The following is an 11,073-nucleotide window of genomic DNA, read 5'->3' as shown; positions in this document are numbered from 1 at the left end:
AACGAGGACAAAGAATTTATTCAGAGGATTTTCATTATGGCTCTTTTTCATCCTTACTTTGAATTTCAGGCAGTTCTGTGCAGGGAGTACAAGAAAGGCCACTGTTTATTGTGGCAAGAAAGAACATTTACAAGAAAGAAGCTGGAGAGTTTGGTAAGTCCTGGGGAGTGTTTTATAGCTGCAGATGGTCCATTGGCTCCTGGCAACTTTGTGGGACCACATCCTCCAAAGGCCTTCTGACCTCCCTTCTAAAGTACCGGGCAACACAGAAGACTTTTCCTCAGCTAAATCCAAACCTGGGGTTTCAGTACCACTGAGGTGGAGGCTGTCATGCAGTGGGGTAACACAACTCGTAGTTCAACTGAAGATTATTTATTACATATGTCAAAGGACAAATCGGAAGGAAAAAGATCAACTGTGAATGGTATTAAGGTCAAATCTCCTCTGCTTTTGCTTGCAGAGTCACCACCAGACACAAATGGAACAGGATGCAGAAATGCTTTTCTGCTCTGCCACAGAAGGGAAGCCAGCATCCAATCTGCTTCCCATGTCCTGCTTTTGCAATGCTAGTATTTTAACTGCAGAAAGCAGAAACAATGCCTGTAATCAGAATCTGAAAAGGGAAAATGGATCAAAAATTGGGTCAGATTCAAGGTACTATTGAGATGGATCGACATCCCACACAGTCAGAAACCACACAGCAGCAGCAGCAGCACTGGGAATTTCAGACTTTACCTGACAGGAGCGTGGGATGTATCATGACTTACTGTTTCTTTCATGAAAAGGCATCAGATGGTCCCCTGCTGCCACTTCATTTGCACACTGCCTATCAACATGTCTGGAGAACGCACATCTGCTGCAAGCACTCAAATCCTTTTGGCTTTTTCCAGCTGATTGATGGGGAAGGTGGAGCCAATAATTACCCATGACTAGTTAAGAACTAGCTATCTCTCAGCCCTTCTAGTTGCACTGGAGAGGTTTTAAAAGTGAAAAAAAGTGAATTTGTTATTATTGCTGGAAAGCATGGCTAAAGAAGTAATCTCCGTGAAATTCATTACTAGCCAAAGGGGAATTTAGCACATTACTCTCCTGTCTGTCTGTCCATAGAATGCCTTGGGCTGTTTGCTGGGAAGTCAGAGGTGAACGGTGTCTAACAATTCATTGGCAAATTGGAGGGCTGGGGGAGGAAAGGGAAGGCAGAGAGAGTGGACATGGGATGTGCGATGTCCACAGTGACAAGTCAGCAATGTACACAGCTCTGCTCAAAGCCCATTGCAAGCAGCAGGCAAAAATCCTGCACTGCCTGGCTCTAACAGGAGGTTCTGCTATGCTGAAGAGGATGAGCTAGGGCAGTGCAGAGGGAGAGGATGAGTGATGACAAAAGCAGAAGCCAAGAGCTTTTGCTTTGCATCTCTTTGAGGAGGTGATAGGAAAGAAACATTCCCCTCTGTGTTTTGTAGTAAGGCAAATGTTTTCTGACAGTTCTCCTGCATGTGAAGCTTTAACCCTTAGCACTCCTTCCCCCATTTCTCCCTTCTGAACTGTGAGCCCTTTGAGATGAGGTGATCTCTGCCATCTCTGGCTGGTGATGGGAGCTCTCAAGCCACAGAAGAACAGATCATGTGTGCCAGGTGGGGGGAGGCTTTGGTTTTTGGGATCTGAGTCTGCAGGTGGCTGCACCAGCTCCATCCAGCAGAATTTCTAGGAGACCATTCTGCCCTAAGAACAGGATCAAGCATCAAGCACAAGGTGTAAAAGTTACTGTCAGGCAGTCAGCTGAACTCAATGATCCTTATGGGCCTCTTCCAGCTTGGGACATGTATGATTCTAAGAGAAGCAGTGTTGTTTGCCTGAGTTTGTACAAGCCAGATAAAGTAACACAGGGAAGTGCTAGCTACGTTTGAGGAATACTTCCCTCTGAACATGAGGATAGCCTTACTGTCATTTAAATGCAACTCAGCAGATTTTCACCTGGTGTATGTAGGCCACAGCATCAGAGCATTTGGCAACTCTTTATGAAGGACACTCTGCCATCAGATCTGCAGAAGATGAACACCAAAAATGTAGAAAGTATGTCATTAACAGGACTCAGAATCAAATAAATAGATAGCTACCTATTTTCATACTTAAAAAACAAGAAGCAGCCTTAAACTCTCCTGTTGTCTTTAGAGCCCACCAGTCTGAACCTTAAATACAGGTTTAACCTGTACCGAGCAAATGGTCTGGCTACGCACAGGGAGGGCTGTGGGGAAAAGCAGTGTTTATCCAGAGGAAAAAACCTGATGGAAGTATTGCTCCTAGGCTGTGCCAGCCTAAGAGTGCAGCTGCCTGTCCTTGTTAGTGACCAATTTCAGCTTCCACAGCACAGTATCTTCTCACGGTGGCAGATGGTTCAAATGAGATTTTCCTGGTAAAAGTTGCTTGGTGTCTTCACGTGTGTTACACCGCATTTGTGTTCAGCCATTCCACTCCCAGGACCCCAGCACAAGGCCCCACAACAGGCTGACCTTTGTAAGGCCGAAAGCCCCATGCTGAGTCCCACACCGTATTACCCCCCAAATCTTCCCTGTGCTCTCAGAAAGCAAAATCACATTTGGTAAAACAAAACAGTTGGATGGAGAGGACCTGTTGGTAGCAGCTGAATGTGAACTCACAACGGGCATCTGGACACAGTGTGCTGCAGGGTTGGCTGCTTGCCCATGCCCCTGAGCAGGGATGGGGATCTCTTTTGGAAGGGAACATGTGAAAGTGACCCATGCAAATGAAAAGTAGCGCATGAGATGTTTAACACAGGCTTTTCCTCTTGCAGGTTTGTGGATTGAGGTATCTGGCCACAAAGCTGTGGCTCCTGAACTAAAAAGATGCTCTTCTGTCTCCCCTTTATCACATCCGCCCTCCCCAGCTATCCTGGAATATGCACCCAGCAGTTAGTTAGCATTGAGACAAGAAGGGAAATGCTTAACAGCCACTTAACACTGAAGGCTGAGTTTGGCCTCAAAGGCTGCAGTCCAGAGTCAAATGCAAAGTATATCTGTCTGGAGCTCTTTCAAGTTTTCACAGACTCCTGATGTTAGGTGCACTGCTTTCCTGTCCGCCCATTGTGCTTCCCAGACACAGCTCAGCACTCTGTCCCATTCAAATCCACAAAAAGCACATTCTGTAAGGACTTCTCAGCTCAGGGGCAGCAAGGACAGCTCTGCAGTGCAGCAAAGTGCCAGCCAGTAGAATGCCGATGGTGCTGTGGGTCCTCTTCTGCCCCGGGGAAGGTCTGTCCTCACACACCTGAGGTCCTGCAAGGAGGCATGGAGGGTCTGCCTCAGGAAGACGCAGCAAGCAGTTCTGGGCAAACACCGTGCATCAGTATTTTTACATGGATACACATGTGCATGCAGGAAAAAGAAGAGAAACATTATCCAGAGCTTAAAAACCGCTGGCAGTTCAATTTAACCATGAATCGAGGTCAGAAAAAATTCCTGAGCAGGACGGATTGTGCTGAACAGAGCTTCAGCAACCTGACAAAAACCCCTTCTACAAGAAAAGCAGCAGGCCAAAGCCAGACTTTTGGATTTCTGAGATTGCAGACACACTAATACTACTCTGGTTTCTGCAAAGGATCCTTTCTGTTAGTGTGCAAGATAGAGTCAGTACATTAACAGATAAAAAGCCAGACTCGATTAATGCAAGGCATTTTGCAAGCTGCTTTGTTTTGCCAACATAGATTTGTTCCATCGGTTTCCTAAGAAAGTTTCCATATACTGTTTATCACAGCAAGGTTCTAATCAAAACATGAAGTCAATAAACTGTATAACTCCCTATCAAAGGGACCATCTTCAAAGAGAGACTGTTGTGAGCTCTGCAGAGCGGAGTTCCTGCAGCACCAGTGACTCTAAAGAATGCTGAGAAAGACAAGCACTACCAGAAAGCACGAGAGAACAGAACAGTTAAAACATATGCAGCAGATTTTGATTCAAAGCATTTTTGTTTCATTTTACTAAAGTAAAATGCATTTGTTTCCTTTTATAATTTTATCATTTCCTTAGAAATAATTATAAAGTTATATGGCCACAGCCTACATCTCACAAGAAGAAAGGAGCTGAGCCCACAGGATGTCTAACCAAACTATGAAGATATCCTGCAAGGCTGTTTTTGAAAGCTGATACAGAGTACTATGATGGGGGACATATAATCTGTAGGAAAGTCTGAAGCCAGTAACAAAGAGCTGGGAATATCTAGGCAATTAAGTAGGAAGTCCTTGGAGAGAATCCAAGCTGTGCTTTTTCTCACCCAACTTGTTCATCACTTGGTAGCAAAATGATACTGGTGCCCACATGCATATTCAGGTAATAATCACCAGTATCACCAGTAACAATAAAGCAGTACCTGTCAGATTTCAGGATCCCTCAAGCCTGCAGTGAGGCTGTCATGAACCCACATTCATGTACACGACCAAGCACAGCTCCCACTTCACTGCTTTGCTGCAATCTCTATCTGCCTAGATTTTTCCTCCATTCTTCTCATGTTAACAAATTCCTCATACTCATTCTTTGCTGCAGCCATGGGCCACGGTACAAACTTCAGGGAGGATCACAGACCCACGGCTCCCTCCCCCTACCCGGCAAATTGTGAAATGTTTACGACCTGGCTCTTATGGCTCTAGAGGTGCTGAATGGCCTTTTTCCCCCTCCGAGTCTCAGCTCCTGATGGGCAGCTACAGACCAACTTTGAGCCGGTTTGGTCCGTAGTTGTGGATTTTATTGCCCAGTTTGTCTCTTCAACTCACATTTGTAAGCTCCAGAGTAGATTTTTCCCTGGGTAACACTCTGCAGCTCAAAGAACTCTTCTTGTTTTTATTACATCCTTAGTGATTAAAGGGATATTTAAACCTCACAGTGCTCCCTGCTGTGAATATAAAAGCCTAGCATCATTCTGGATAGATGTGTTTTTAAAAAAAAAATTAAAAATCAGCCCTCCTATAGTGGACAACTGCTTTTAAGTTGTTAAGAGCATCAGGTACTTGAATGATTTAAATACACTGTTTGCAATTCCTTGAGAGACCAAGGAATGACCCATGGCTTTGAGCTACGTGAACATTATACAGACAAATTCCACATGGAGTGAGGACAATACTGGTGTCTAGGAGCTGTATTACACTGAAAATACTGGATTTAATCTACTGAGGAATAAATGATTTAGAATTGCTTTCCCCTCTAGCTTGACAGTCATTAATGCACACATAACAGGTTCCGTTCTTACAATCACAGTCTTTCCTTTTGTGATGGGAAAACTTTCTTTCAATGACTGGCAACTCACAAGCCAATCTATGCCTATCAACCAAATGTAGATACAAACCACGTAATGTAAATTCCATAGAAATACCTAAGTTCTTCTAAGAGTGTTGGGGAGTGTGCAGGAGGAAAGGGAGTCATATTTAAGAGCAAGCCTTCCTCTTGAGCACAGATTAAATAATATCAATTATGGCTCTGCTCATTTTGCCATCCCCTTATACTGTTGTTACAAGCTTAAGGTTCTACACAGAGCTGCTGCTGGAGTTGTTTTTATCATGATTATTATCTGACTTCTAGAGTTCTTGTCAAGAGTGGTCTCAAAACACTCTTCACTGCTTGCATCTCCTGTCTCTAACAGCGTTCCTGCCACTGCTGATCAAACTGCTGCTGGGAAAGTAAAAGGGTAGGTGGTTTCCACTGAAGTGAGAAGCAGAAGCAGCCGAGACCTTTGGTATAACTGGAACTTGTAGTTAAAAAACTACTTACTGATAGATGCTTACAGCTGCATCTACTTTCCTGGAAGCCTTTTTAGAAATGCATCATTGCCCATCTTCAGTTGGGTAACCTGGGACAGCAGCACATAAAATACAAGGACAAACAGAAAAGAAAACAGTTGGATCGGTGGAGTCAGAAAAGTGAAAGATGAAAAGCAAAGGTAAAAAATGGAAATAAAAGAAAATGAACTGATGATAGGGGAAGAGAGAGCATCAGGGAAGCAACATGCTAATGTTTTCTGATCAGAAATGGATAGCACAAAGCAGCACACAGTAACTGTTGTTGACAAAGTACAAGATCAGCTGCTGAAATCAGGAAACATTATTGCCCAGACACTCATAGAAAAAAAGGTAATTTCTGTATCAAATCCAGCATTTTGAACAAATACACTGGCTTCTGGGGTAATAAACAATTCATTTACCCTTACGAACCCCACCAGCTTTCTTGTTTCTGTCACTACATTCTACCATTGGAATAAAAGCAGAGCTTCTTTTTGAAGACACTGTTACAATGTGTGGTACATATTTTAGTCTTACTTTCAGAAGGAATCTCCACATTTCATAAAAAGGGATGGATGACAGCAACGATAGAAACAGCTGTGAAGTTACCATGTGTTCTCAGCACTTTTTCATCAGTGTGCCAGCAGATACAGCAGGGTGACACAACACCTTGTTCCTATATGCTGTGCAGAGAGAGAGGACAAAAATCAGTGCCAAGCATGTTGACAGAATGGGATTCTGCCTGCCCTATTGTCTGTGACCTCACCTAATTCCAGTCTATCCCATTACAACAGGAGATACACACTAAGGGCACCTGATATTTCCCTGAGCTTTGTCAGTAACACACAAGTTTAATCTGACAATTTCACTGCCTTTCTCTAACTGCAGCTACAGGCTCCTTCAGGCCTTGTCTGAAGGCAATCCAGTGGCATGTGATAAGCAGAAGGCCAGACTGGATGCTCCAGTGCTTCTCCCTATGTAGCTGTTGCTGTTAAAGTCAGCTACTGCATGGTCTGAGATTTCAAAGGCTTCCATGAAACAAAGCCATGGAAAATTTCACCGTAGGATTTTAGGTCTTTTTTTTTTTTTAATTATGTCTAAAGAGGGGAAAATGATCAATTATATTAACGAACACAGGCAAACTGAATGGTGCTAGAGCCCAAACTTCTGCCTGTCTCTCTTCTCCTGCTTATGTACATTCTGCATTGAGAGATGCTCCTTTGTCTCATGCAAAGCTGAAGACAGATGGATTGAAAGGAAATGAAAAAGGTGACCTTGGAAATGTGCTGTCATGGCCACAAAGATCATTTCAGGAACAATGTAATGTTCAGCCATCTCCATCTATAAAATGTGGTAATACTAAGGAGGTTACATTATAGAGATAGCGTACGTGGTTTTCTGCAGCAAATGCAAAGCTTTTGTTTCCATCTGCGAAACTAAGCCAAATATAATCATAGGATGCATTTATGAAAACAGCATATAATTGAGCAGGGAATTGGCATGGCTTCTTTCTGATCATCTACTGCAAAACAAACTTGTAAAACTCCATTTAATTCTTATCACCTCACTATCACAGCCACTGCTGAGCTGGAGTGGAGCTGGATGGACTGAGCATGAAAAAATTGACTGGTGGCTCCAGAAATGAACGTGTCTGCAGGGTGTAAACACTAAGATGACAAAGAGATTAATATGCTACAAGGAGATACAACCATCATCATTAGGGATCAAAATGAAAAATGCAATTAGAATATCTGGGAAAAAACATCAGCTGTGCAAGGGCAGCACGATTACAGAATGATTGGCAAAGCTCATACTGTATTAATGATTTCTGCACAAATCGGTGTTACTGCAGAGAACAATTCTGTCTCGACAAGAGCAGAAAGGAAGGCTCTGGCATATCTGTTCATCTCTTATTCCTATGACTATTTTAAAAAGCATATTATTCCCAGGAATATTAAATGAGTTCTGGGCCCATCATATGCTCTACTGGCACATGAATGGCTTCCCAGTGCCTTGCAATCAGAGAGAACCAGGAAAATCTGCAAAGAATGCCTGGGAAGTGAGGATCCCCACTCGCAGCAGGGCATCAGAGTGAGGGTCCAGGCTTGAAGCTGGCAGTTGCAGGGAGGGAAATTAACCTTCCTCTTCTCCCATTCCCTTCGTCTTCCTTTCTCTCTAGCACCTTAGCTCTGTCTCTCCATTGACATAATTTGCTCACATCATACACCAATATATTTCAAAGCTGCCCAAGTTATTTAAGAGGACCCCAGAGGTGAGACACCAAACATGTCAATTAACTGGAAATAAACTATGGCAATAACACTGAATTTTCCCCACAGAGTTTTCTGCTACATATTTAGGTCTCAATGTATATATAAAACTAGATTACTACAATCTGAGGTGACAAAACCTCGAGCGTATTAGGTGACTCAGATGATGGACCACTTTATCCTACCTGGCATTAAAACTGGTGTTCTTTGCTGGTGGCCAGAGCTGCAGCTGTTGTAAGGCTGGTGCCTATTCAGCACTGGTGCTGTGAGCCATGTGTGGACGTTTCCTGAAGACCCCCAGGAAAGAAGGGCTCCATAACTCCTGTTGTTTAAAAAAAAAAAGAGAGAGGAAGAAAAAGTGGGTAGATGGGGGAGAAACGTATGGGAAAGTGAGGGTAGAATGAAAGAAGGGGAAACATAAAAGGTAAGACAGAGGAGAAAAGAAAGCATGTGTGTGCTTCACCACTGGTATCTTCTTGCTGGGCTCAGGGGTCTTGCCATCAGCTTTTGTACCTAGCTAAGCATTTACAGAAATAAAAGCCTGTATTTCCACACATCATATTCCACAAATGCCCAGACATTACTCCCAAGAGAGGCATGCCTGCAGTCTAAATGCTGCTGAGGCTGGCAGAGCAGTCCTTCTCCCCACTTGCAGAATAAGACTAGAGTGACGGGACAGGTGACACGTTATTGAGCCTCAGGGCTTCGTTTCCCAACAAGCGCCTTGTGGTGACATGGAGATACACTAAAGCCATCAGCGTTGTGTTAGGGCTGACAAAAGATTGATCCATGGATGAAAGCACTTTCACTGCAATTCTGAAGCACCAACTTTACTAGCTGCTCTCCTCTCTGCTTTTAGAGAGCTGCTAACAGCCCTCAAGGGAGAAAAAGCACTTCAGTTTACACTAAGGACATACCCACCACTTAGGATATCCAACTCATGCACAGCATCCATGATTCACGGAGTCATTCTCTACGTATTGACTAACTCCTGCTATGGGCAGCTCTTCCCTGCTTCCGTCACAACTTTCTTTTCTACCCCTTGAACCATCCAGAAACAGACCGTACCCTGTGCCAAAAAGCGGTCTTCTTTGAGGAATGCAACCCAGGGCTGTTCTCTTGACAAAGAGCTGCAATGGATAACGCCTCTTTCTTTTCTTTTTCCGTCCTAATGTTCACAAAAGTTCCAGGTTCAATTTTGCAAACGGCAGTCCTTTATTTCCAGAAGCATTTTTTCTCAGTTAGGAGGGGCAGTTTCACAATGTAGGGGCAGGATGTGTCTCTCTTTGCCTGTTAAGTGGGCTCAACTTGAGACTGTCTTCCCACGTTTCAGCAGCTGAGTTCTGGGCTCTGACCAGCAGACACAGAGCAAGCCTGCTGACTCATTGATTAAAGATGACTGCAGAGAAGCAAAACTCACATAATAAGGGATACTGGGGAGGGAACATGTTAGATTAAAGGTTCTAGTTTAACTCATGTACTTAATTCATGTACTGAATGAATTTTTTCCTTACCTGAAGACAAATGAAAATACAATTGCAGAAATACAGGTTCTTCCATTTGAAGGGAGGATCAGAAAACTGGTAATAAAGCAAATCATTAATGTTATCTGTACGTACTGAGTGACTAAGTCTTCTATAGAGTAGCCATTATCAGTAATTTTGTGAAAGAAGGGGGAAAAAAAAACCCAAAATACTTTCTGAGCAACCTTCATGTTTAGCTATTTCTCACTTGCATTAGGTGAGATTAAGATGAGCCTACAGTGGGATTACAGCCATCTAACTTGGTCTCATCACTTGTTTGCAAACCTCAAAGTTAAAACAAAATGTCATCTTACCAAGGTTTTACCCAGCAACGTACCAAAGGCATCTAAGCCTCAGTCTGTTTCTGTTCAGAGATGGAAGTTATGCTAATGGAAGGAGCTGGTGTGGGAAATGACTTCTCCAGCAAACTCTCCCCAGGCTGAAGGATCCCAGTTTCCTGGAGTTTGTTCTGTTCCAGCTTTTTCAGGTGATCTACTTCAGAAACTGATTTAGTCTCTTAATAGAACTGTCATTTAAATATATTTGCCAATAAGAGGTCAGCTTAAATAAACTCCAAAACATTTCCATTCTCATGGATAAATCCCTTCCACGTCAAGCCAACGCAACAGTTTTTCTTCAGTAAGTAAATCAAAATTCAGCAAAAATTAAGTAGAAGTAGCAAAATCACCTCTTTTTGCTAAGCATATATATATATATAATACATCATCCTCCACCAGATAAAATATCAAATCTACAGGGATATTTAGGCATTAAGAAATATTCTTGAAATAACGGTATCACAGCAGTAACATCATCTGCTTTGGAAATGTGTCACCTGGATGTTTATACAGCCACAGGAGACCATTCAACAGTGGCAATGTGCTAATTCCATTGGCATTAACTCTCAAATTCAGTCACAGGGACTGAGGAAGTTCAGAAACATCTCTTTCATCTAGAAGAGAATAAGGCAGGACATAATGGATGGTAGTAACATACTGTTAAATGGTTACAAGACAGGAAATTTCAGATAGGGAAAGGGGAACATGGAGGAATCGGCTCTCCAAAAACTCACCGTGCTCAGATTACAGGAGTGGGCACTTTTGGTCTTCTCCAGAATTTTACTCATGAAAGTTGTGTGTTATCCACTGGGACAAAACTCAGGTGGCTTCCCCTATTGCTCTTGATTAGCTGCAGGAGTGCTGCAGTCGAATTTCTATGCACTCAATATGAAAAGCAGGATCTCCTTGCAGGAATAACACCAACCACAGAGAATGGGGGAGAACTGCCCAAGAAAAGGATATTCCCAATAAAGGCACTGTTCCAGGGATCACACAAAGACAAGTATCGCTAAGTAGAACCTCCTTTTATGATTTCATTTCTGGAATTTATGTTGCTGATGATTGTAGATTAGCTCTCCAATGCTAATCTATATGCCACAGCCATGAAAATTGAAGGGAGAAATTTAGTACTAATTCCAGATTAATGCAGAACAATTTCAAAA

At 42.9% G+C, this 11,073-nt stretch overlaps 1 long non-coding RNA gene across 1 annotated transcript; it reads right to left on the bottom strand.

Moving 5' to 3' along the window:
• Positions 1 to 6,211: 6,211 nt before the first annotated feature.
• Positions 6,212 to 11,073, bottom strand: LOC116217271 (uncharacterized). Its single transcript, XR_014887015.1, has 4 exons — positions 9,564 to 11,073; positions 9,118 to 9,448; positions 8,235 to 8,371; positions 6,212 to 6,462 (listed from the first exon to the last, which is right to left on the bottom strand). It is a non-coding gene; the product is annotated as an uncharacterized LOC116217271 (long non-coding RNA).

The sequence above is a fragment of the Meleagris gallopavo genome, chromosome 17, assembly GCF_905368555.1.
Source record: "Meleagris gallopavo chromosome 17, MGAL_WU_HG_1.1, whole genome shotgun sequence".
Classification (NCBI taxonomy): Eukaryota; Metazoa; Chordata; class Aves; order Galliformes; family Phasianidae; genus Meleagris; species Meleagris gallopavo.
The sequence above is the reverse complement of the archived record's forward strand: the minus strand, read 5'-3'. Positions and strand labels throughout refer to the sequence as shown.